The 23,988-nt window shown below is 33.8% G+C and overlaps 1 protein-coding gene across 2 annotated transcripts in view; it reads right to left on the bottom strand.

Moving 5' to 3' along the window:
• The window catches only part of LOC119069901 (TWiK family of potassium channels protein 7), a 146,626-nt gene extending 122,989 nt beyond the window's left edge, over positions 1-23,637 (bottom strand). For both annotated transcript variants that reach the window (XM_037174121.1, XM_037174113.1), the window contains exon 1: positions 23,127-23,637. The gene's annotated coding sequence lies outside the window, so the exon portion shown is untranslated. The remainder of the gene's footprint in view (positions 1-23,126) is intronic.
• Between the last annotated feature and the right edge of the window lie 351 nt (positions 23,638-23,988).

The raw sequence follows: 23,988 nt of genomic DNA, 5'->3' as shown, positions 1-23,988 counted from the left end.
TTGCCAATTTAAAGGCAACAAAATGGGTGCTTCTCTTTCAAACATTTTTCTTTTATTCATCCTAAAATCCTTCAAGTTAGGTACTTTCTTTCATTGTCGTAATACCTCTGATGCTACGTTTGTCGAATTATATGAAAAAAATAACGAAAATCAAATTAAATAGAAATTTCATTGTCATTTATAATGTGATTGTTATGACAATGAAATTCATTCAATTCGCCTTTTTTTATTGTTCACATGTTACACTGAAGTCATTTCAAGTTTCCGTGGGTTTTATTCCGTTCCGTTCGATCTGATCGTTCCACGCTGAGTTAACATTGTCAATCTTTGAATACGATGTGGAGCAAATAAAAGTCTTGGTACATCAAAATCATGAAAAGATCAGATTTAAGAGTTCTTACCCAAAACAGGAATTCTGAATATACATTACACGTTAGGCATGTTCGAAAATTCATTCGATTGTTAAAATATCGATTATTCCCTTGACTGTAAGTCAGGTTATTTCCTTAGAATCGATTATTCCCTTGACTGTAAGTCAGGGTCTTATGCCGGAAAGTACACTAAATGTTTGTCTGAAAGATTGTATGATATGTTATGAAAAACGGAATTGTTTGTCCCAATAATTTGCTTTTAAACACGTTAAACACGACAAAAAGTCAAATGTTTCATTTTTAGAAATATATTTGCAGGTATTCCTCGACTCCCTTAGCACTTTCCGGTGCGCCTAAAGTCTACAAGTCATGACTTGTGCACTATAACCGGCAAAGTGTTAAGTATAGTTTCCACTTAAAAAGAGCACTCCGTTTAGCCTCCGTCTACATGACAGTTGTAAAATAGAACAAAGGAACTGTCACGTAAACGGAGTAAAAAATTGAAATAAATTCAATTTACACTCCGTTTGCGTGACAGTTCTTTTGTTCTATTTTACAACTGTCATGTAGACGGAGGCTAAACGGAGTGCTCTTTTTTAGTGGAAACTATACTTTAAGTTCGAAAGTTCAATCGATCGAAAAAGATTACTTTGATGGAATTTGATTTTGTCTGTTAGTTACATCCATCTATCACGCATGATAGTCAGGTATCACGGTAATAGTTGGCTATAGTCAGGGATAGTCAAGTGAACGTCAGCTATCATGATGATAGTTGGCTATATTAACGTGAAAGTAAGCTATCACACATGATAGTTTTCTATAATGCTCAGCTATCACGGGCAAAAGTAGCAGATTTCACACCATGACATAAAATATTTATAAATTTTAAGAAAAACCATTTTCTGAATCGTTATTCAAATGTATGGAATGACACTAAAAACAATCAAACAGAAAACTTTAAAACTCCCACGAGTGTGAAGTTTGTGGCCAGAGCGAAGCGAGGACCGTCATTCGCACGAGTCGTGCTATTTTATTAATGATTAAAGATTTTGTGAATGTAGTAAGTACCGGGGGCTTCCTTTTTGTACATAAGTGTAAGGGAAGAACGACTGCCGTACTTTTTTATATTGTACCAAAGTGAAAAAATCCTCTAATCGTTCCAAATTAGCATCTTTTACTTTTGTTTAACGTTAACAATAAGACTATAAAACTGAATAATAGACGAATTATACTAGTGGGAAGTTTGCGGGAAGAGCGGGCCGCAATTCATACGAGTCCTTGTCTATTTATGATTTATTGTTGATTAAAAATCTGGCGGCAAATTTACAAGAAAGTAGAGAACACAAAAAGTACTTTTCCAAAGAATTCGTACTCAAGCGAAGGTTTTTATATCAGTTATTTCAAATAACTTATTTGTGATGTCAAAAATATATTGAAAAAATTGTCAGTCAAGGGACCTGACCCGCCCAAAAGGTGGGGCCTAGTTTCCTTACAATCGATTATTTCCTTAGAATCCATGATCGATTGTTTGGAAATTTTATCGTTGGAGGTGCGTCGCCGAGTCAAGCTGAAAATGTATCACTTTTTCGCACAAATTTAGGCTACAATTTTACATCGTGTTGATTCGTCAAGATCATTTTTGCACTGATTTTGCTAGTCTGCTTTTGGTGTCATCTTCCTTTCGTGATCCTGTTAATCCTGCAAAAGTTACTACTTCAATTTTATTTATGTCAATTTTCTTTTATTTCTTTTCAATTTTTATCAATTAGATAGAGGGACCCAAAAATGTAAATGAAAAAACAGTCAAAATTTGAAACACCCTGAGAAGTTCTGAGTTGACCAAATATATGTACAATGCAGGAACTATTTTTGGGAAAAGATTTTTTTTGGAAAATAATGAACATTTTCCAAATCTAGGAAAATGTGGAAAAATTCAAAAAAAATAACAGAATTAAGTCCTGGAGTCTTGCATGTTGACCAAGGGATAAAAATATGAAACGTAGAGTTTTTGTGGGAAGTTGGTTGATCCGAGGCGTAGCCGAGGTCAATAAACACACTCGAACGAGTTTTTTCATTTTTATCCCGAGTTTTGTAATGGACTTTACATGCTGAGGGCGTCGAAAGTAGTGCTTGAAACATGAAAAGTACGGTTTTCGACGCATGTAACATGTAAAATATATTGAAAATGGCAGAATTAAGTCCTGGAGTCAACCAAATTATGTAGAAAATGGCTAAATTTAGTTAATGAAGTCATAAGTTAAACAAAATTTATGCAAAATGGCAAACTTTGTTTCATGGAATCATAAGAAGTACTAACTGCTTCAGAGCCTCCAATAACATCTAAAAATAGTTTTATATGATGTAATGAAATATCAATTTAATATTTCTTCAAAGTTTATTATCGTTCAATATTCTTGAGTCAGCAACCTGCTGTCGTCAGGATAAAATCCCTTTCAAGAAAATGGATTCGGTTATTTTCGTCTGTTTCACTGCCGTTCTGATTCAATTATCAATTTCCTTATCCACATCCGCGTCAGTACTCAGGAGCTTAGTATACATAAAAAAAAACCAGTCCCAAAAACAAATATACGAAACCGTAAATGCTTTGACATGTATAACCAGACTTTTATGAAAGAAATTGACATTTCAAACTTGAACAGAAAAAAAAACCATTTCCGCTTCCTAATTCAGTTTGAATGAAACGAAAAATGCTTCGTTGAATGTTCGTTGCACATAAATATTTTATTATAGCCTTGCATCTGATAAATCCGTTTACCTTTTCGAAATTAAAATATTTTTCGTAGTGTACAGAATAAGGGAACGAAAGAAATATTCAAATTAGATTTTCACAATTTTCCATTATTTCCATAAAATGCAAATTGGAAAAATGCTCGTGCAGTACGTACGTACACATTCCACATTTTCTTGTACAATGATTACAAGTTAGAAATGTACACAGAATGTTAAATCAAAAATGTGTTGAACGTAGATTGGTATATGTCCGTATTTATGGTGTGTTAACAAGTGTTGGAACCACGGTCGGAACACATGTGTTCCAGATTCTGCTAAGTCTTTTTACATAAAACGAGTGTATGTGCTTTGGAATATAATATTGGAGCATTACATTAGCAACCGTACATTTACCATGGATCCGGATAATCACATGATTGTTTATGTGAGGATAATAAAATCGTAGATATATTTGCTGATTCTTGGGTAATGGCTGTAGCTATGCTGATTACACAATCACAATGCTCTCGGTGCCATTTTGAATATGAAAACGATTTGTCGAGGAACGAACAAGGAAAAGGTAACGATCACAGAACGTATATGGGAAAACATAAAATGCGTCGAAAAGTACCTTGAAATTTTAGGATTTTATGCAAATAAGAAATGAAGTAAGGGACAGGGGCGGGTCTCTGAAATTGTAATTTTCAGGTTATGTAATAAAGATTCACATAGACTTGCTCACCGTCTCAGTTAACAATACATGACTGGTAGATTAACCTGTCACAGACAGCATGCATATTAACAGTTTTACTATTCAACTTCATTTGATCGAATATTTTCAGAGACTAATTTCAGAAATCTTTTACTTCGTTTGTTTTGAACATACTTTTTGGTAAAAATTCATTATCAGTCAGAGATTGTCGTTTATTATTATTGCTGTAGTTGCTAGGGTTGCTAGGAATCTCGCGCCGCGTTAATCACAATAATTCACTTTTTGACACATTTTGTATAAGGAAGATGTCACTTTGTGAATTATTGTGAATGACGCGGCGCGAGATTCCTTAACACCGTCGATAACAGATCACAGCCGTCTATAACACGTTAAGTAGCTTGTTGACAAGGAAATTGATTTGATAAATTTGCAAAAAAAAACTTTCAAGACTTTCCTGAAATAGCGCCAGTCCATGTTATAATAACATTTAAATCTGCTTGTGGTTCTACTTTGAGATCCTTTCATACCGAAATATTTTGTTTCGCCCGTGGTAGGCTGAGCAACAAACATAGCAAAATCTTTAGAAGGGGTCGGTCGTCGGTGCGAAAGCTCTGCACTGAACTTTTGACTCGATATCAACCGATGGAAAGAGCTTGCTTTGGTTTTTACATATCTCAAGCTCGAGTTTATGTAGACTGCCATTGTTTCAATGGAGCCGTATCAAAAAAGAAGTGCATTTCAATACCAAATTTCAACTGAACTCAAATTGTACTAAAAATTTGTGTGAAAACTGCTGTACAGATCAGCGGATTTTTTGCACCTGCGCGTAATCTCCTCATATAAAACCTTGGTACCAGTAGCTTAATTTCGTAGTGCTAAGCAGACGTGTTAACCATTACCGACCCGACTTGAGTAAACGTAAATTACTGATGTAGAGAAACTAACTGCTCGTACACATAGCGACGCGAAAGAGGCCTTATCCAAATTTTTCTTTTGTGTTCCAGTCACACTATGTGTACGAGCAGTAATTCTAGCTGCAAATAGCGACGTGAAAGAGACCTAATTCAATTTTTTCTTTTGTTATCCTTCAAGCTTGACAGTAAACTTAAGAAAAGTTTGAATTAGGTCTCTTCCGCGTTCCGATTTGTCAGATACAGTAAATGTTCGAACCTCCCCAATGTCGACGCTTCCACATATGTGAGCAAATCTTTTGTTGCGCCCTTTCTTTTTTGATAACATAAATAAAAGGCCATCCCGGCATCAGTCGAAAAACACTCAAAGAAAAATTTGGAAAAGTAAAACTTTTCCCAAAAATTGAGTCTGCTACGAACTAATCGTAATCATCAGTTGCATGAGTTGCATGAACTCAAAAATCAATTTCTACACCCTGCGTGTGCACATTGAAATTTCATTGGTCTCTAACTTCTTCATTTTTCCTTTGGTAACTTTGCTAATGTCATATGCGACACATTCATCAAAACAGTCTACAGTGAACGAGGAGCATCTGTAACAGGTGCTCAGACAATTTTCTTTTTTCTTTCCACCTTCTGTAAAAGTAAAGGCAGACGTTAGCGTCTGAAAGTTTCCGACCTAACCGTATGAACATTAATTTACAATTACAGCCCTTAATCATATGTGGTACTGGCAGAGCACAAATATTTTTCAGATTTTTGGAAGTTTCGAAAGTTTTTCGAAATTAGTGGAAAATTGTTGCTGGATATTTTTGTTAAATTATTTACACTCCGAAGACTCTTCGTACCATTATGTACGTCGAAAACTAAAACTTAAGAATATATGTGTGTGCAGACTGTGAACATTTTTGCGCAGAAAATGATGTAGTAACTATAGCGAAATAAGAATCGAGAAAGAACTTGTAAAATTTTCAGCTAATGCTATTAATAAAGTTGGAGAAAGTTTGGATCGTCTCAGTGGAAAATAACAGCCATAGAGGTTTTGTCATCATTTTACTTCGCTAAATTCTATTAGACTTTTCAGAGACAAAATATTATCGTTGTCACCGGAATTTTCTGTAAAAGTTGTGTTGAATTGGAAGGTATAAACAGTTATTGTCTGCATTGGTTGAGAGGACACATTGCGAAAATTGTAAGTCTTATAATTGACGAGAAAATTTAATCGAATTTTTAACGAAAATTAACAAGAGCACGGCTAACTTTTGCTATTTCTTTTGTTTTGATTCATTTACGGGTCTCTCAACAATTTAAGTGAAACATAACAATCGAGACGAAAACAATGACATCGCCTGAATTCTGTTTTTGAATTGAGACTTCGTTAGAATGAAATTCATCTTGGTCGATGTCGCTGTGTATAAATATACATTTTCGAAGAGTTGTATTTCCTCGCTTTGAAATTTGTTAATCAAATTCGGTTTTTTCGTCTTCTATGGAACGGAACACCGAAACAAATAAATAAGAAAAACTTCAGAGGGTGTTATTGTTAAGGGACAATGTTTTTCATTGATGGAAAAACTTTTTTTTTTTCTGTCACAACGGTTTCGTTTTCGCAACGTTCACCACACACAATGGTCGAAAGCGATAAAAGATGAGACAAGTTGCAGATGTCGTCGCCGCCATTCATTCATATTCTTTAATAATAATATGGAGAAAATAACATAAAAATACCGTTCCCCTTGGAAGTTCCAGGGCTTGGAACGGAAAGGGAACGCATGTTTTTCTGTTTGGAGAAAAACACATTATGAAAATTTTGTTTGAAAGCCATTAAATACATATTTTATGGGCCACGACCGACACGACGACACTCACTCTTCTACGGCGTTTTTCTTTTTTCCTTAAATAGGTACGAACAATTTTGGTCACAAAATGTGCCGCGCTATTTTTCCAAGTATTGAACCCGCACAATGAAAAGTTATTTTCACCCTTTTCATGTTATGCTTTTCGGCATAAATATTTAGAACGAAAAAAAAAACTTTCTTAGTATACCATACAATCGAAAATCCGAAAAGCGGTGGCGAACAAGAAAGCAAAAAAAAAAACCGGAATGCAAAGTTTACATTGTTCGAAACTCAAATAACCGAGGAAAAAATCTTTTCTTTTCGTCTCTTTGCTCTTTTGCATTTTCATGAAAATGTGTAAAAAGAAATATGAGGCGAAGAAGATCTTTTATCGTTTGGCAGCAGCTGTGAAAAGGGTACAATTGATTTTTAATGAAAAAACACATTTTAAATGGATTAGCAAAGTGTATTCCGAAATAGGCCCGAAATTGATGTTTTGTGTTTTACACGATTATTGTTCATTTTGAGATAAGTCATTTTAACGGAGGTTTGTGTACAATTTATTAATGGGACATTTTTGATCCAATTTGTAATTTGGGTGTCCTCTCTTCTATCAGATGTTAGGGTAAAGTGTTTGCTGTTTGTGGATGGTTTTCCTCTTCAATTTATGGAATACATTACCAGGACAAAAGAGAAACGTTACCTACATAGTTCAGGCACTATCTAATAAATATCTTTACTTAACTTGAAAGAAAAATGAAAGACAACTCGACCTGGTCTCGTAAAAACATTTTTTGTTTGATAATTTTTAGAATTTTGTAAGAATTTTTATGTTTTTAGAAACTTTTTAAGAATTAAATTGTTAAAATTCCTGAGTTTATAATAAAATTCACAAATTTAAGTATTCTTACGAATCTTTTAAGAAGCTTCAGAATTTTTAAGATTTTTTACACTCACTAAAACAGAAGCTTGTGCAGAATCAGCAACAGCTGAACCTCACCATCTGATCAAGAAAGACACTATACTTGTATTATATACAATCAAAACACATTCTGAACAACGATTTTTTTACAGTCGTTTTATGTGCACACATAGATGACCTCGACGTATGGATATGTACTGTTGCTTGCCTTTGAATTGTTTGCAATACAAAGGTATTGTTTTTGTCGACCAGCTGGAGATGTTCAGCTGTCGCTGATTCGGCACAAGCTTCTGGTTTATTGAGTGTAGAAATATTTCTTAAATTTTTTTAATTTGATGTCTGATGAGGCTCAACCAAGGTAATTTTATGTGCTTTTGGGCCAAGTAGGGTCTTATGGGGTTTGGATGCATATGCGATGAAATATGAGAAGTTGAATTGTTTAAGTGCCCATATTTCATCGCATATGCATCCAAACCCCATAAGACCCTATTTGGCCCAAAAGCACATAAAATTACCTTTCAAATGATACCCCACACCACCATGTACGGCTCGTGTACCTGGAGAAATTTTGGTAAGAAAAGTGCAAGTTTTCTGTTGAAAACTTCAACTGCACATATTTCAGTGTGGATTAATTTTAAAACCAATGAGTCTCTATTCGGCTCAATAGTACATGTGATTACCTTTCTAATGACACCCCACACGACCCTGTACGGCTCGTGTACCCGGAGAAATTTTGGTAAGAAAAGTGCAAATTTTCAGCTTTCGATCACCTTTCACCAGCCATAAAAGCTTCGAAGAATTTTTTTGAGAGTGGTTTTGGCTTCTAGGGTCGAAGTCCTTTCTAGGTACCTATAAAACGTTCCACTAGAAAACACGCCCGATTTCGGTAGGCTGTTTTTCAAAAGAATCCCTCAGAACCTTTGATGCATAAGTGTGGGATTCTTGACGTGCGCAAAACAGTACATATTAATAAAAGTTTAGAACATTTTCCCAGAAATGTTCATTCCCATTAATATAATTTCGTCCTTCAATTTTATATAATGTGTAATGTGATTTAAATTCAAATGTGTTCCTTCTAAGCATAAAAAAACAATTCCGAATATTTTATTGCGACTACGTGATGATTTACTTATAAATTTTCTTTTGGAGGTTCTCCCCTATTAACCGTGCGTGTTCTCTAGCACATTTTTTTTCATAAAGCTTATTTTCTTGACGAAATTTACTGAAATGTAATAGATTAAGAGAGCACTCTACTACATATTTCTCTTAGTTTCCGGCACTGCAGTAGCGACAATTGGAAAGATAAATTGATTGCATCATGCATTCATTCTCCAGGTCATTCTTTTATGAGTCACATGCCCAGTCGGCGACAAAAATATAATCCATTACAACATTAGATAAACTAAGTCTTCTTAACTGCAGAAGTGAAGTCAACTTTTGTTTTGCAAGTTAAAAGTTTGATCAATTTATAAAGTTGTACTCTCAATTCAATTTACAAATGCACATTTTGCATTCGGCATTTGTAGCCACTAATGCTTTGAGGCTTTGTGCAACGTAAATCTACTCAAAAAGTACTTTCACCTACATTCGGAATTAATATTTTACATGCAAAAGATAGGTGTTTGCTGCTGGCAAAACGAGATGTAAAACAAAGGCATTAGCTACTCGGTAACTGAACTTTGATATATTTTAAGCAAGTGCTGAAAAATACAAAATACTGTTCTTTGTTACCGAAATCTCTTGAGCGTTAAGCATTATAATAGCCAACGTAAAGTTATTTGTTTTCCTCATCAAGTTGAGTATAAGACATATGGACTACACTCAGAGGCAATGAAATTTCAGCATGAATTTGTTTCTTCAGCTGTTTTTCAACTGATCCACATACACAATAAAAACTGTTTATACTTGTTATACGGTTGAAGCTGCTAGACACACGCGTCAGGTAGTTGTAAGACCGTATAAAGCGGTATAAACAGATTTGACTGTATGTGTGGATCAGCTGAAAAACAGATGAAACGAATTAATTCTGAGATTTCACTGCCTCTAACTGTATTTTGAGGAAAATGATTTTTACACATTTTTCTTAATTATTTCAAATTTCCCTAATTTTACTTCAATTTTCCCAATTTTTTTTTTGTCAAAATCGAGGAAAACTCAAAAAAATGTGGAAGAATGTTTTCCCAATAAAAATCTCTGGTATATAAGCGATGTAGTACTTCTGTGTGCTTTAAATAAGAATAAGGAAAACCATGTCTACAACACAAAGTATTTAAAGTGTTTAAAATCCAAAAATATGTAAAAATGACAAGAGACCTTCAATGCCAGTACGTTTTCACAACTATATAAACAAACAAATTACTCGTCCAAACCGAGCACAAAGCGCACCAAACAATGTCTACGGATATTCGGATCAGTTTAAATTTCCATTTTCTTTACATAAATTTTATCATCGGAAGAACATATAAGAAAATTTTTATGCAAATAATGCTTACATACATTCAAAAAACATATTTATTCTATGCATCTTAATACAAAAGCAATCTAAATAATCTCCAGTGAATACAACAGCATAATAACGTGATTCCGACCAACAAACAAAAAAAAACCGAAGAGAGAAAAAGAATTTGTTTTTAATGCTCTTTCAGGAACGTTAGGGTTCGCTTTCATCTTTATGGTAAAAAATGAATTTATGCTTTCGGCAAAGGAAGAGCACGAGGCATGGTATCCAAGGGTACGTAACGTATTTAACTTTGCCGTGTCTTTATGTATATACCATATACCTGTCCCATAGCAATTTCTGTTTGCATAAGATGATAAGTTTTAGATCTTTTTCTTTGTTTTATTTCTTCTTCTTTTTTTTTGGTACAACTGGCAATAATACACTGTGTGTAGTGTAGTTAGTACAATCGTAATAAAACAAACAAATATGATAATGTAATAAGTATAAAAATTCATTTTTTTCGTCTTTTTTTATTAATTTGATGTTTTCTTCTCTTTTGTTTTTTAAAAACCTTGGCAAGTTATGTATAATGTATGTGCATAATTGTATGTTAACCTGAATGAATAGTTGTTTGTTTACCGAGCGGATGAAATAGTAAATTCCAATAGGAGCGAAGTTTCCGAAGTAGTTCGCTCGAGTTAATATTTACTATTTTTTCGCGATGAGAACATTGTTTATGTGCTCAAATTACTTAACCTGTCACAGATGGCAAGTATATTAACAGTTTTTCTATCTAATCTATTACTTCATTTGATCGAAGATTTTCAGATATTGATTTCAGAAATCTGTTACTTCATTTGTTTTGAACATGCTTTTTGCTATAAGCTATATAAGACATCTTTAGTCAGAGCTTGTCATTTAATATTACTGTCGTTGTCGATAAGAGATGACAGCCGTCTGTAACAGGTTAAGAAAGTGTCGAGTGTTTTGTTTTAATGAAATCCAAAATTTATTAATTCCACAAATTGTGACAATTTTGATGCTTTGGTAGAATCTGTTACAAACTCTTTGATAGCTTAAATTCCTTAAATTCATTTTTATCAACAAAAAAAACTTGAAGAACAAACTCAGTAAATAAAATTCATATTCAGAATTAGCAACAGCTGGTACGTACACTCACATCTATATAAAGAGGCATTACGCCACGTGAAGTCAGTTCCATCTGAACATAATTTCTGCAATTTGTTTACATTTGAATTTTGGTAAATAAAAATCTGAAACATCAAACATCTTCAAAATAGTGTCATTTACCCGTTGCTCAGGGGCGGATCCAGCTTTTGTTCTGACTCGGGCGGTTAGAAGACACGCCTGCCGTTGCTGAACACTTTATTGTGAAAATAAAATTCTTTGTACAAAATCAACACACTTGAAAAAGACGTTTTGCGAAGACATTTCATTTGATGTTGACTGAAAATATCATCAATCGATCATAAAATTTACAAATGTTTTATCGATAATTGATAAATATCGACTGATAATCGAATTAGCAGTCAATATTTACCGATTAACAGCCGATATCTATCGATTATCGATAAAACATACAATTGATATTGATTCTTTGAAAGTATCGATAATCGATTCTAAGGAAATAATCGATATTTTATCAATCGAATAAATTATCAAACATGCCTAGGTGGCCCGTAGGGTGGCAAAAAAAAAATTGGGATCCTTGAAGGATCTCGTATTCTTAACAATCTGTGAAATTTTCAACCAAAACAATAAATAGTATTTTACATGACTAGGGATAAAAAGATGAAAAGTAGAGTTTTCGTGTGAATTTTGTTGATCCGAGGAGTGTGTTTATTGACCTCGGCTTCGCCTCGGATCAACAAAATTCACACGAAAACTCTACTTTTCATCTTTTTATCCCAAGTTATGTAATGGATTTTACATGCTGAGGGCGTCGAAAGAAGTGGTTAAAACATGAAAAGTACGGTTTTCGAGGCATGTAGCATGTAAAAACTATTTCTAAACTCGATAATAACAACTCGGGAGAACTGAACATTTTGCTAACGCATTTGAATGGACAAAATAGTTGCCACCGATTGATACATGCCTTTTGACATTTTGAGGCGCTAGAGTGTAGATCGTCACTTAATGCCTTCAGCTCGAAAGAGCCAACGAAAGTTTTACTTTTCGTCACTGAGTTAAGAAAATATGAAATTCTTCCAAATTGACAAACTTTATGCCTGTCATATAATGATTTCTATGTGCTAGCCGTAAAAAAGAAGATATTGTTCCACCCAAATTAATAGCGAACGTTTTTTGTTGTTGCTGTTTGTACCCATATTTGCCTCCTCAGACTGGATATAGAGGATAATCTGTTGATTTATATCTGACGTACACAATTTTCGGTGGATTTTGGCCTAAACATCGAACTTTTAACCAAACATATGAAGTAGGAGAATGATAGAGTTTTGTTGGTGTTTTTGGTACTACTCTTGCTTGTGTGCGTTTGGGTAAATCTACACGCAGATCGTCACTAATATATGACCGATTCGGGCCTACCGGAATGGGAATAATATATAAATTAAATTTCAAATAAAAAAGCGTAATGGATTGGTGGTAAGAGTTTAATAACGGTTCTGTTATGGCGGAAAATTGTTTGAGTTTGGTTTTATTTTCAGTTTCCAGATATTAATTTGATTTATATCGTCGACAACCTACACGTATGACATTATACCCAGCAGCGGTTCGTTTTATGAGCAAAAAAATGGTATAATTTTCCTGGTATATTACGGTGCCATAAATTCACTTAATAAGAAACTGAAGATCTTCACATGAGAGTACGTTTTTCTTGGAAATATGTGGAGATTTGATTAACATTGATGATTTTCTAAGCAAACAGGTAAATAGGTTGCCCGGATACAAATTAACTAGACTGAGTACAGAAGGATTAAATGAGGAATTAGAACAGTTATGTTTTTAAACGAAACACACACAGGAAAGGGCAATCAAAATTAGTCGTTTTGCGTCAGCTGATTTTCAGCTGATTCACTTATACAAAAAAAACTCCTACCATTCGCATACGTGTACTGCTAAATCCATATAACCAGTTTTCTTTTTATGAGTGAATCAGCTGAAAATTAGCTAGAGGAAACTGGGGCTGAAATTTGATTGCTTGTTCCTGTATTTTTGGATCCACAAGTATTAAATCGACAATCAGAGATACTCACAACAAGTCATCCATATTTGTAGGACCAAATCTGAGGTTTGTCTTAAAGACCTAAATTGTGCTTATTCCTTGCTTACTCTCATTGTAGACAAAGAGTTTCAAAAGTAAATAATCTGCATTAATTGGGCTTCGTTTGAATTTTCAATAAAAGACAAACAAATCAAAATTTTGTCTTAAATGCAATGTACAAATAATTGTGAACAAATATACTAACATCGCTCAGTTTTTAAGTGGATTAGCCATCTGCAGTTTAATCTGATGAACGATAGTCGTCACGAAGAGTTTATGATTGGTTATACAAATTTGTTCGACTTTAGTGTCTGCACAAACAAAGTTATGTATCAGCACTCTAGCTCCAAGCATACAGAGAGCTAATTGAATCTCCACCTATCACATAATTTCTTACGGACTTCGTAATTCCATACCAAAATAGAATCGTTAATAAAACCTACATTCCGATTCCTTTGTATGGAAAATTACGAAATGCGTGATAAATTCGGTGATAGGTGGAGATTTAATTATGAAACAGACGAGATATGTCAAATTTGCATTTAAAATTGATTGTGTGTGGTATGCTTTAACTCATACAAAGAATACGTTCCTCCTGTCTGTACGAAAGAAAGGCAAAGATCTACAATGATTTAAAGTAGACTCCAAACTTTTCCAAGTCAGTGCTTGGAAGTTCGAGTGCTATGCAGATCTTCACTTATTTTATGAGAACTCAATGCAGTACTACAACAACCAAGACAATACGACATCAGGGATAGCGTTCAATTAAAGTTCAGATTACGAATATTAGATTTTCCATTCAAAGCTATATTGATTCACTCGAATAATGTTTTTGCACAACTGATGGTCTTCAAGTACCAGTACCTTTCATGAAATATTTACTTTAGAAATGAACATTGTAGATGTCTGGAAAATGGAATAGCTTGATAGAACTAATACGACTAATAGAATACGTACGGCAAAGATAGCCAGATAAGTCTAATTGAATAAATGATTCAAAACAAAACTGTAAGCTGAATATGTTTCTTGCAATAACATTACGAAATCATGGGAAATGTATACATAAATGTGCAGGTCGTCTGTCGTTTATGCTCACTGCTTCTAATGTACTTATAGTCGGAGCTCGTTGTGTGGACACAAATCATGAAAACCACAACTACTGATATCTGAAATCTATATGGCATGGTATTTGTTATAAAATTGTCAAGAGCACAGTACAGACATTTGTTCGTTTGTTGAAGCTGCTGATAGACAAATAATAAAAATATATAAGACGACACAACTTAAGTAAAAATAATTGTAAGCTTCTTCCGGTCCAATAACCCTTGTCAAGCATTTTAACTTTCCGTTTTAAAAATTCGTTGAAACAAAACAAGGATTAATTTCGAATTGCTCTCGGAATGTCGATAGAAGTGATAATTTAGAGGACCACAGCATACTGTAGTTTATTCAAGAAAGTATAAAATAGGTATCGACCGTTTTATCTAGACCACACTCACACACGTACAGGCAAACTAATGCTTCAATATAATAGGTCTTTTATAAATTCGAATAAATTCCTAGTACATTGTGTCACAAAACTACTGAGGTCAGTACTCTTATTTGATTGTGAACGAACTTCACTGGTATTACTGGTATTACTCCATTTCATGGATATTTTACCAGAATGAATTTGTGTCAACAGAAAGAATGAAGTACTGAAAAAAAATAATTGTGGCGCCTCTACAGGACAACCGAGGTCCCCTATATATTCATGTAACGAACATCGCATATAATTGAAGGATAGAAAAATTATGAAACCGCACGACTTTAGAAAAGTGCATCAATTTTAACTTTCGCAAACTTCAATTCACTTCATTATCGCTAAAAAATATTCATGAAAATCATGGAGATAATATCCTAGATTTCCATTCAACCATAAATGTTTGACATTTGCGTTTAACACAATTATTCGCAATAAGCATTTAATATGCAAATTACATAGCTTGGCTGGAGACCTACTGTCCTCGAAAAATATACCGCATATCATATAATGACTTTGAGCATCCATCACCATAATGTGGGTGAATCTAAAATGTAGGTCTCTGCATGAATGAGACTTTCGTTGAAAGCAGATCTATGAAAATCCGTGACAATATGGTACACGTTTAAGTTGTTCGAATTGTTGCAATTGAATGAGATATAATAACTTGAATAATAGCTGAACGCGCACAGTGGTCGAGTGGTCCATAACAATACCATTTGATCAACATATTTTATAGGAAACTTTTAGCAATTGTAGATACTTGGATGCACAATTTTCTCGATTGTTTTTCATGGTTGGTTAGAAAGGACGGTTTTAATGTTATAAGACAAAAAGCGGCACAATAACCATTTTTTTCATGACATGGATGAAGCGAAAACTGTAGTTTTCATCCCGCGAATGAGGGTAAATGAACCCTTTACATGGAAAGTCTTATACTTAACTCTGGGAAAGTATTTTTTGGGAAGTATGTGAATTGTCTTGGGAGAGGGTAGCAATACTGCATACTCTCCATAAAATCACCCTTTCGATACATGACAAACTATTTTATACGTCAAACAATTTGTTGATTATATGTGAAAAATTTTCGCCATCAGACGTTGCTTTTCGTAACGAAAGCGCACACAACTACGATTACCACACATAATTAATAATATGTTTTGAACTCATCGGAAAAAAGCTACTGATTTATACATTTTATAATTCATTTGCCAATTCCGTACAAACAATTTTTTAATTTAATTGATTTAAATGTAACTTTTGCGAGGGGTAACCGACTGGCCGAAATAGTGGCTAATCAATTACTAATTCCTTTTAATTGCTTTCAATTCCTTTTATTACTTCAATTACTGGATTACCACCTATACTTGCCGGATTCGCCATTCAATTCCTATAATTCGAATTAATTTCTACAATTCCACGAATTTTCGAAATAATTCCACGATATTTTCCGTTAATGGAAATTGATAGAGATAAATCTGGGAATACAAAAAATTTGATGGAATTAAAAGGAATTGACTGGAAATACGTAAAATTGATAGAATTATGAGGAATTGAACGGAATTGACTGGAAATACGTGAAATTGATGGAATTATAAGTAATTGACTGGAAATACATTAATACATTGTAAGGGAATTGAAGGTAAATTAGAATACAGATAAGTATGATGATCGGAAAAAAGTACCACGAATTTCCGATCATCATGCTTATCCTTATTTACTTTCAATTCCTTACAATTTAACATATTTCCAGCCGATTCCGGTCAATTCTTTATAATTCCATCAATTTCTCGTATTTCCATCAATTACAATTATTTACCGGACACTCCGGCAATTCCTTTAAGGGTGTGTAGTCAATTACCCGAGTCGGATTACCCGAGTCGGATTACCCCTCGACCTTTTGGTTTGGATCGTTCCATGCTCCTAGCATAGAAAATATTTTGAGGATGATGGTACATGACATGTATTACACGTTTCAAAATTTGAAAGTTTTTTGACATTTAACATGTGAGTGTTAACGCAGTGCTCTTCGAGTTTTGGTACCCATTCCATCCGATCAACGCAATACAGAAAATAAAGACGTTAAAAACTAAGGGAAATTTGAAAGGTGCAACGCACTACAAGCAAAAGTGATAATAGTCAGCTGTCAAATTGAGTACTATTTTGAATGAAATGTTTTTTCACAGTTATATGACACACTGTCAAGTTTCAGTGTACCCTATTTGGAGTACCACTCATGCTTGAAGTGCGTTAAATGAAGTCACAACAGTGTATTTTGTTCGATACACTGTACAATTTCGTTCAGTTATTTTCTAATCTGTCAGTCTACTTCATTGCGTTGGTCTGATGGATTCCAAAGTCGCTCTAGCAATTAATCTCTTAGTATGCGTTACAAACTAGAACGTATTTACGTAGAACAGACTATAATTACTTTATCATTTATCGTCATGGGGACATTGTTAAAATCATGCCAAGTTACCGGATTGCAAACAGAAAATGAAAAGAAAAGTTGATGTAGAAGCACGTCGTCCAAAACGGTGTCAGAGAAACTATTACCCTCAATTAAAAACATCGTTTGACCATGTTAGATGAAAAGAATATTTTTTCGCTTAAATCTTGTTTCCAAATACTTTTCCGAGGATAAGATTATAGCGTAATTAAACGAGAATGCCAAAGTAAATTTTAATTTCGCGAAATTTAATTACATTTTTCAGAACCATTTTTTGAAGTTGGAATTAATCTCATTAAAGTTGCTTAAAAGCCAGCCACCCACATTCATTTAATAATAATTCTATACCAACTTCAAATTCATTCGTCAATGGTTATCCAAGTTAAAAATATTTAAAAAAATAAAATAAAAAAACAAAAAAGAAATTAAAGATGGAAATAGAATGAATGGTAACATTTATGTGGCGTGGCTGGTTCGAGGGGCAAACAATTCGAAGAAGTTGTTGATAAAAAAAAAAACGGTAACGTTTCAAGCGTTCATATTGAGACACGGTGAGCTTGAACATTTTTTACTTGACCTCTGGTGGACAAAAAATGTTTTTGTGGTTTTCGTAGAAGGGCAGTACCACAAGTAAGAATCAAGAAAATGTTTCGACTGTAAATCTTTTTGTTAGGTCGATTTTTCGTTTTTTTTTGGGAGCTTGGGAAGTTTCGAAGACTATAAATATAAAAAAATATAGTTGCTGTTTAGCCTGAGGTCTAAGCTTCGCAACGATACCAATCATGATATTCATGACTATCATCAAGCATCCTTTATAGTAAGTTTTTTGAAGAAAAGTCATTCTACTAGGTCACTGCGAATTTAAAGGCTGTATCATACGCGGATGATGTCTGTTTCCTCTCAAAAAGTATTTTTAATTATTTTACATAATTTCAGTGGTAAATAAAGGTTCGGTCAAACAAGTGCCCCAAGTGGTACAAACAGCTTCCCGCAGGTAAAGGGTATGGTGAATACGTCAGTTGAATTTGCTGAGAAACAGCTGATGTAAATTCATGTCTAAATTTCACTGACGTCCTCTGTAATGTCGAAAAACCATATATATTTTTCGGTGTGAAAGTTAGTGAAAGTCTATTTTGACTAGTTGATTTCCCCTCAAAATAGGTTCTATTATATACATAATTCGAGGATACCGCGAGCGGCTCGTAAATAATGCGGGAATATTAAATAAGAAAAACCAACGGAAACTTATTGTCGATTGAGTACACTTTATTATAAACCAGATCTTTTCGGCTCGAGTTCAAAAGTTTTTTTTTTTCAAATATATATTTTCATAAGGATAGATAATAATATATTACGTGGTTGAGTGGTTCTTTAGCATATAACACACCAGCCAACCAAAGAAAAAAGAAAATCGTATATCATACAGACGGAAAAATGTTATGTATAGAGCACATTTTGCACAATGTTCAGTGTGAGGAACAATATTTTTGATCGATAAAAGGTTGTTTATGGCGTCATTGTATTCCGAAATTTTGTGGCTTCTGACATTATTGAAAAGAAAAATTTTCATTGGAACGAGAGAGACTAAAAAAAAAAACGGGAAGAAGAGGGATTCATTCGCTCAGTATTTGGTTCGATGGGTGGTAAAAGTAATGGAAACGATATTTTTATGTGAAAATAAATACTTTATTATAGTGTGTTAAAAATAAAGATTTTATTTCATTTTCGGACGGGAATTGAAATGGTGTATTGAATTGGTTTTTTTTTTGTCTGTATTTAGTGATTGAATTTCGATGTTTTATGATTTCGGTATACAAATGGAAAAATCAATTTAAGGCTTATGAAATGAATTAATTTTTATTTTTCTTGTTTTGTTTTCCACTCTTTGTGTGTGTTTGTGTGCTCCTTTCAGGTGAATTCAATTTTTCATTTATTTTCATTTACACACACAATCGATCACGATGTACTATAGTAACAATTTATTGAAAACATTGATTGTGAAATTGGATTTGCCAAATGGATGATGTTGGGCTTTCATTATTATTAATTGGCATTAGTGTTAGCATCATTTAATTGCCGGAATCATTCCATTGTTGTTGAGTGTAATTGATTAAATATGGATTACGTTAAGCGATATAAGAAGCTATCTATAGTATAGATGGCTTTTTGTAGATTCTATACAGTGGATTTTAGACGCTATCGATCTCTCGAGATAAGCGACACGGGTACGTATAAGGTATTATCAAAATGGACTTAGTGTTGACCTTGTGACAATTTTGGTTTATTTTGAATGCCACTTGGTAAGGTTTCAAGAGCTCACTAAAGTTCGCCAAAGGACATGTCGAATTTCACTTTTCCCTGTTCTGATTGATCAAAAATTTAAAAAAATGTTATTCAAAAACTATCAACACCGACAACGAGCTTACGATCGAAACACAAGTTCTTTTGTGACAAAATTGTCTCGTTTTTTGTCATAAATTTTTACCATTTCAATCCGCAAAGAGATTTAATTTTGGAAACCTTTTAGATAAGATTTGAACGAAATCTTTCGAAACATTCAAAATATTCGTACTCTTTCCCTTTCGGCAGATTAAACATTTTTAATCCGAATTTTTTTGACTGCGTGTAAGGTGCTCTGTAGCTATCGATACTTATATTATAATCATATTTTATGGAGATTACGGATAACTTGTCAAAACTTTAATCCCCCACTGTCAATTATTATCAAACCTGTAGTAGTGGAACTGTAATGCCGAAAGTTACTTATATACGTTGTACTATGGGATAACGTAGTCCAAGGGCGTAGCAATCGCTACCATATTATACAATCGGAATTTTATTTATCGCTGCTGAAAACAGCTACAGACAAATTTAAAGCGACTCTGAGGCTCGAGCCGAATTTGGGTCGTATTACGTAAACAATATTAAGCTTAAGATCGTCGCGTGTTATGCGACACTCGACCCGCTCATTTTTCTTGTTTGTCGTAAGAAAAACATGAAATTTTCCGACTTGATTAAATTCATTACAAACTTACATTTTGAATCTAAATCCAAAGTTTAAACTAGAAAAAGAAACTGCGGAACTTTTAAAACTTATTTGAAAATCTCTGATTATAACTATCGAAGGTGTGCTATAGTATTACGCTCCTCAATATGCAAACTTGCAAAACAACTTCAAGATATGAGCTTAGCATAACGACACGAATGATTCACACTTTCAGTAACATTCATTTAACCAAATATTAACTTACTTATCTCACAAAATGGTCTATATTTGCCGACCATACCCTCTATATCCGTCTCTTTTACAAACTTTTCTTTAAAAAAAAATTAAATAAAAAATCTGCTTTAGCATAAGCTCTCTGTGAAATTGTTCTTACCACCAAAAAGAAACTTCTTACATAGACAGAAAACTCCGTGAAATGTGATTTTAATGTGTCACACAAACATTTGCATGGGTTTCACATTATATGCATCGAATGTTTGAAATACAATTTTCAATATTAAATTTCTTGATTTGTTATAATACCAAATTTTGGAGTTTGTGAATTAAATGGAAGTGGAATTTAACTTTAGAAATTATAAGCTCTGGGTAAGACAGTTTACGAACTTCAACAATTGTGGCGGGTAATTCTGAAACTTTGAGACTGGGACATGGTAAAATAAGAAGTCGAGTCGGATTATTAAATTTGCTAAGTAGAGATTAGAAGAAATTTCTACCAAAAGCCATTAAAAAGTAAGAAATTGTTCAGGTGTGAGAAATTACAAGTCTATATGTGAAATAAACGAAACATAAAATGCCTTTAAAGAACTCACAAAAAAGTATTTGAATTTTGTGTCACCACATTTCTAATTCAAACGAAAACTTAAGGCAGCTAACAAAACCTTAAATACGTAAAATTAAGCAACGAATGAATGCCAAAACTGTGGTGAAAACCATAACCTTTATGTTGTTTTAAATAATTCTACCAGTTTCTATTGGGCAAGGGCAGACGAAGACAAAACAGGGAAGCATGGAAGAAATTATTGTTTTAATTTTTAACAAAGAAGTACTAGATTTTGGTTTTCTGACTTGGCTACGTTACAAATTTTGAAAAGTCAATCGAAGTTTGTTTTACAGTTTGTTCACCTTTAGAAAACACAATTGTCGGTTTATCAGAGTTTTAAAAGTCATCAACGTTCCCGCAGTCAAATGAGTGATGAGCGGGTATATGATATTGGTACAAAATTTGAATTCACTAGGGAATTTTCAAATTTTGCGCCAAAATATCATAGCCTGGAAACAGCTCATTGACTGCGAACACAGATGTCTTTTAAAACTCTACAAAATCTCTAATGTTTTTCGAATTAAAAAAACCAACTGTAATTGGGTCTACGTTTCTACAAACAACACCCAATACACATAACTATTATACCATATGCACTTAGAAGATTAATTGCTCGGAAAACTGACACCATCTGGTTTCGAACTTGAGATTATGAGTACATTGCTTTTCACAGATTACCCTCACTTCCCTATCGCTACATTATTATTTGAAAGACTAGTGATTCAGTGTTACTGGTAAACAGAACACCAATCGGATTTCCATGTTTAGTGCAAGGTAAATCGGATAACTTCAACGCGAAAAATTGGTTTTGTATTAGGTGCCAACGGAACATTGCTTCATTTACTCATTTTATCCCATCTTATACATAAAACTATCTGAGAGCTTCACTCGACCCGCTGAAGCTAAGATCGATAACACGCTATAGCCAAAGCAAGTCACTTCCAGGCGTTCTGTATTTTCAGTGCATGCAAAAGTAGTTAACAAAACCACATGCAAAGGCGGCAGTAATGACCCATATCTATCGCAAACAAGTAATGTAAATATGTTCATGTTAATCGTTAAGCAAAATTTGTTGGATGAACGCTAAGAACTTGCTGTCCGCAAGTTGTCAGTAGCATAACATGACCATAATGTAATGACAAGAGACCCATCTCAATTATAAAATGGGCTGTGTTATATTTTTGAGATAAACTGATGGGTGGAATTCGTTATTATGTTCTGATTTGGGAGTTGTTGTGGCGACAATCCATAATCCATACATTCCGTTTAGCAAATGACCAAAAGAGATACTCATGTTTAGGCAAATCATGTCAGTTCATAAGAGTGTTGGCAAGATTGAAAAAATCTAGTACTTCATTTGTTAAATGAAATATGACTGGCCAGTGGCCACAACCTTCTGCATAAACGTCTCAACCGAATTGGTATCACGGATAGGCTGTCCTGGACAGCCCATTATGTCCATTATGCAATCTAACCGGCCCTGACTTGATGATGAACAGCTGTTTTCAGAAATGTATTGGCACGTAAGAATAATTAAATTAATTCTATTAAATAATTCTTGAAATAAACAGCATCAGACAAAAAATGAAAATATGTGAACGACAAATAGATTCAGATTTCACTCTTCTACGAGTAAAAAAATTGGATTTCTAATTACAGAGAAATCTCTACTAATAAATCTTTGAAGAGGAGGATTGATTGAATGCTTTCACTTATAGTTGTGTCATTTTAGCAATTCAGTTTACATACTACCGTATCAACACTTTATAAATACCATAAGTCTATCACTTCCTGTGTTTAAATTGTTGCTTCGTGCTTGATATCAAATCTTTTACTTCTTTAATTTTACTATACGTTTTCGTATATAAAAGAACACTGGCTAGAGCTGTAACGACAACAGATTATTCCACCAGTATAAAACAGTAATGTTGCAGATCAAAGAACATTTACCAGCAACCACATTCAATCGATTCAACGCTACTCTACATAAAATTAAATTATTGACCACTTTTACTATCGTAACATTGAACGCCAATATAAACGTAATACTATAGCACACATCGCACGGACAACGCCTCAAATAATATTCTACATGTAGAGAGTATATCTTAAAAATTAAAGAATCTTACACTCATATCACTATGAAATGAACGTACTTACCACTTGTCTTGGTCTTGCAGCATTCACTTCTGATAAAATCTCGTTCAAATCGTCTATTGAATGATCGATCCAACTAGCTAATTCATCATATATATCCGTTATGTAATTATCCCCTTCGAACGAACACTAAACAACAACAAAACGTCCATCGAAATTCAAAAGGGACACAATTTCCTCTTCTGTGCACGCTTACAAAAAATCGACCTGTTTCTGTAAGTTTTCAAAGAGAATTTCATCGCATGTTTTTCTAAGCTATTATTTAAACACCGATGTCAATTAGTTGCAACAACATTCTGGTTATTTAATCAAAATTTTAACTGATTTTCTGGCAATCAAGCTTTCGCAGAAATGTACACACGTCGGTGTAAATATGGTATGTGTGTATACCAATCACGATTTACAACTTACACAGAATATTTTAACTTGGCATGGAACACAACCAATTATCAACTTCTTTTTTTTCTGTAATATCGTCAACCAATTTGTATACACAAGAGCATCTCGGTCAAAAACTCGCGACAGACTGACGAAAATTCGTATTGGCAATAGAACCGTTTCACATGAGAAATTTTTATTTTTCAAGAGATTAACTGTAGATATCCGTTCATCTGGTACAGTGTGGAAGAGTTTTTTGGAGAATTTCATTCACTGGAATATGGCATGCGCAATGGCAACATGGGTGTAAGGATGTTATATCCAGTGGATGCGGTGTAGTACGGTTGTGTGTATAGTTTTAATCAAAATATTTTTCGGAAGAGCATAAACGTCTAGTCGTTGATGTTTTATGGGAGCCGTGGCCTGCGCATTATCGCATCCATTTGCTAGTTTACAAGATTGCACTTAAGGAGAAGTGTATGTTGTA

This window comes from Bradysia coprophila, chromosome II, assembly GCF_014529535.1.
Source record: "Bradysia coprophila strain Holo2 chromosome II, BU_Bcop_v1, whole genome shotgun sequence".
Lineage (NCBI taxonomy): Eukaryota > Metazoa > Arthropoda > Insecta > Diptera > Sciaridae > Bradysia > Bradysia coprophila.
The sequence above is the reverse complement of the archived record's forward strand: the minus strand, read 5'-3'. Positions and strand labels throughout refer to the sequence as shown.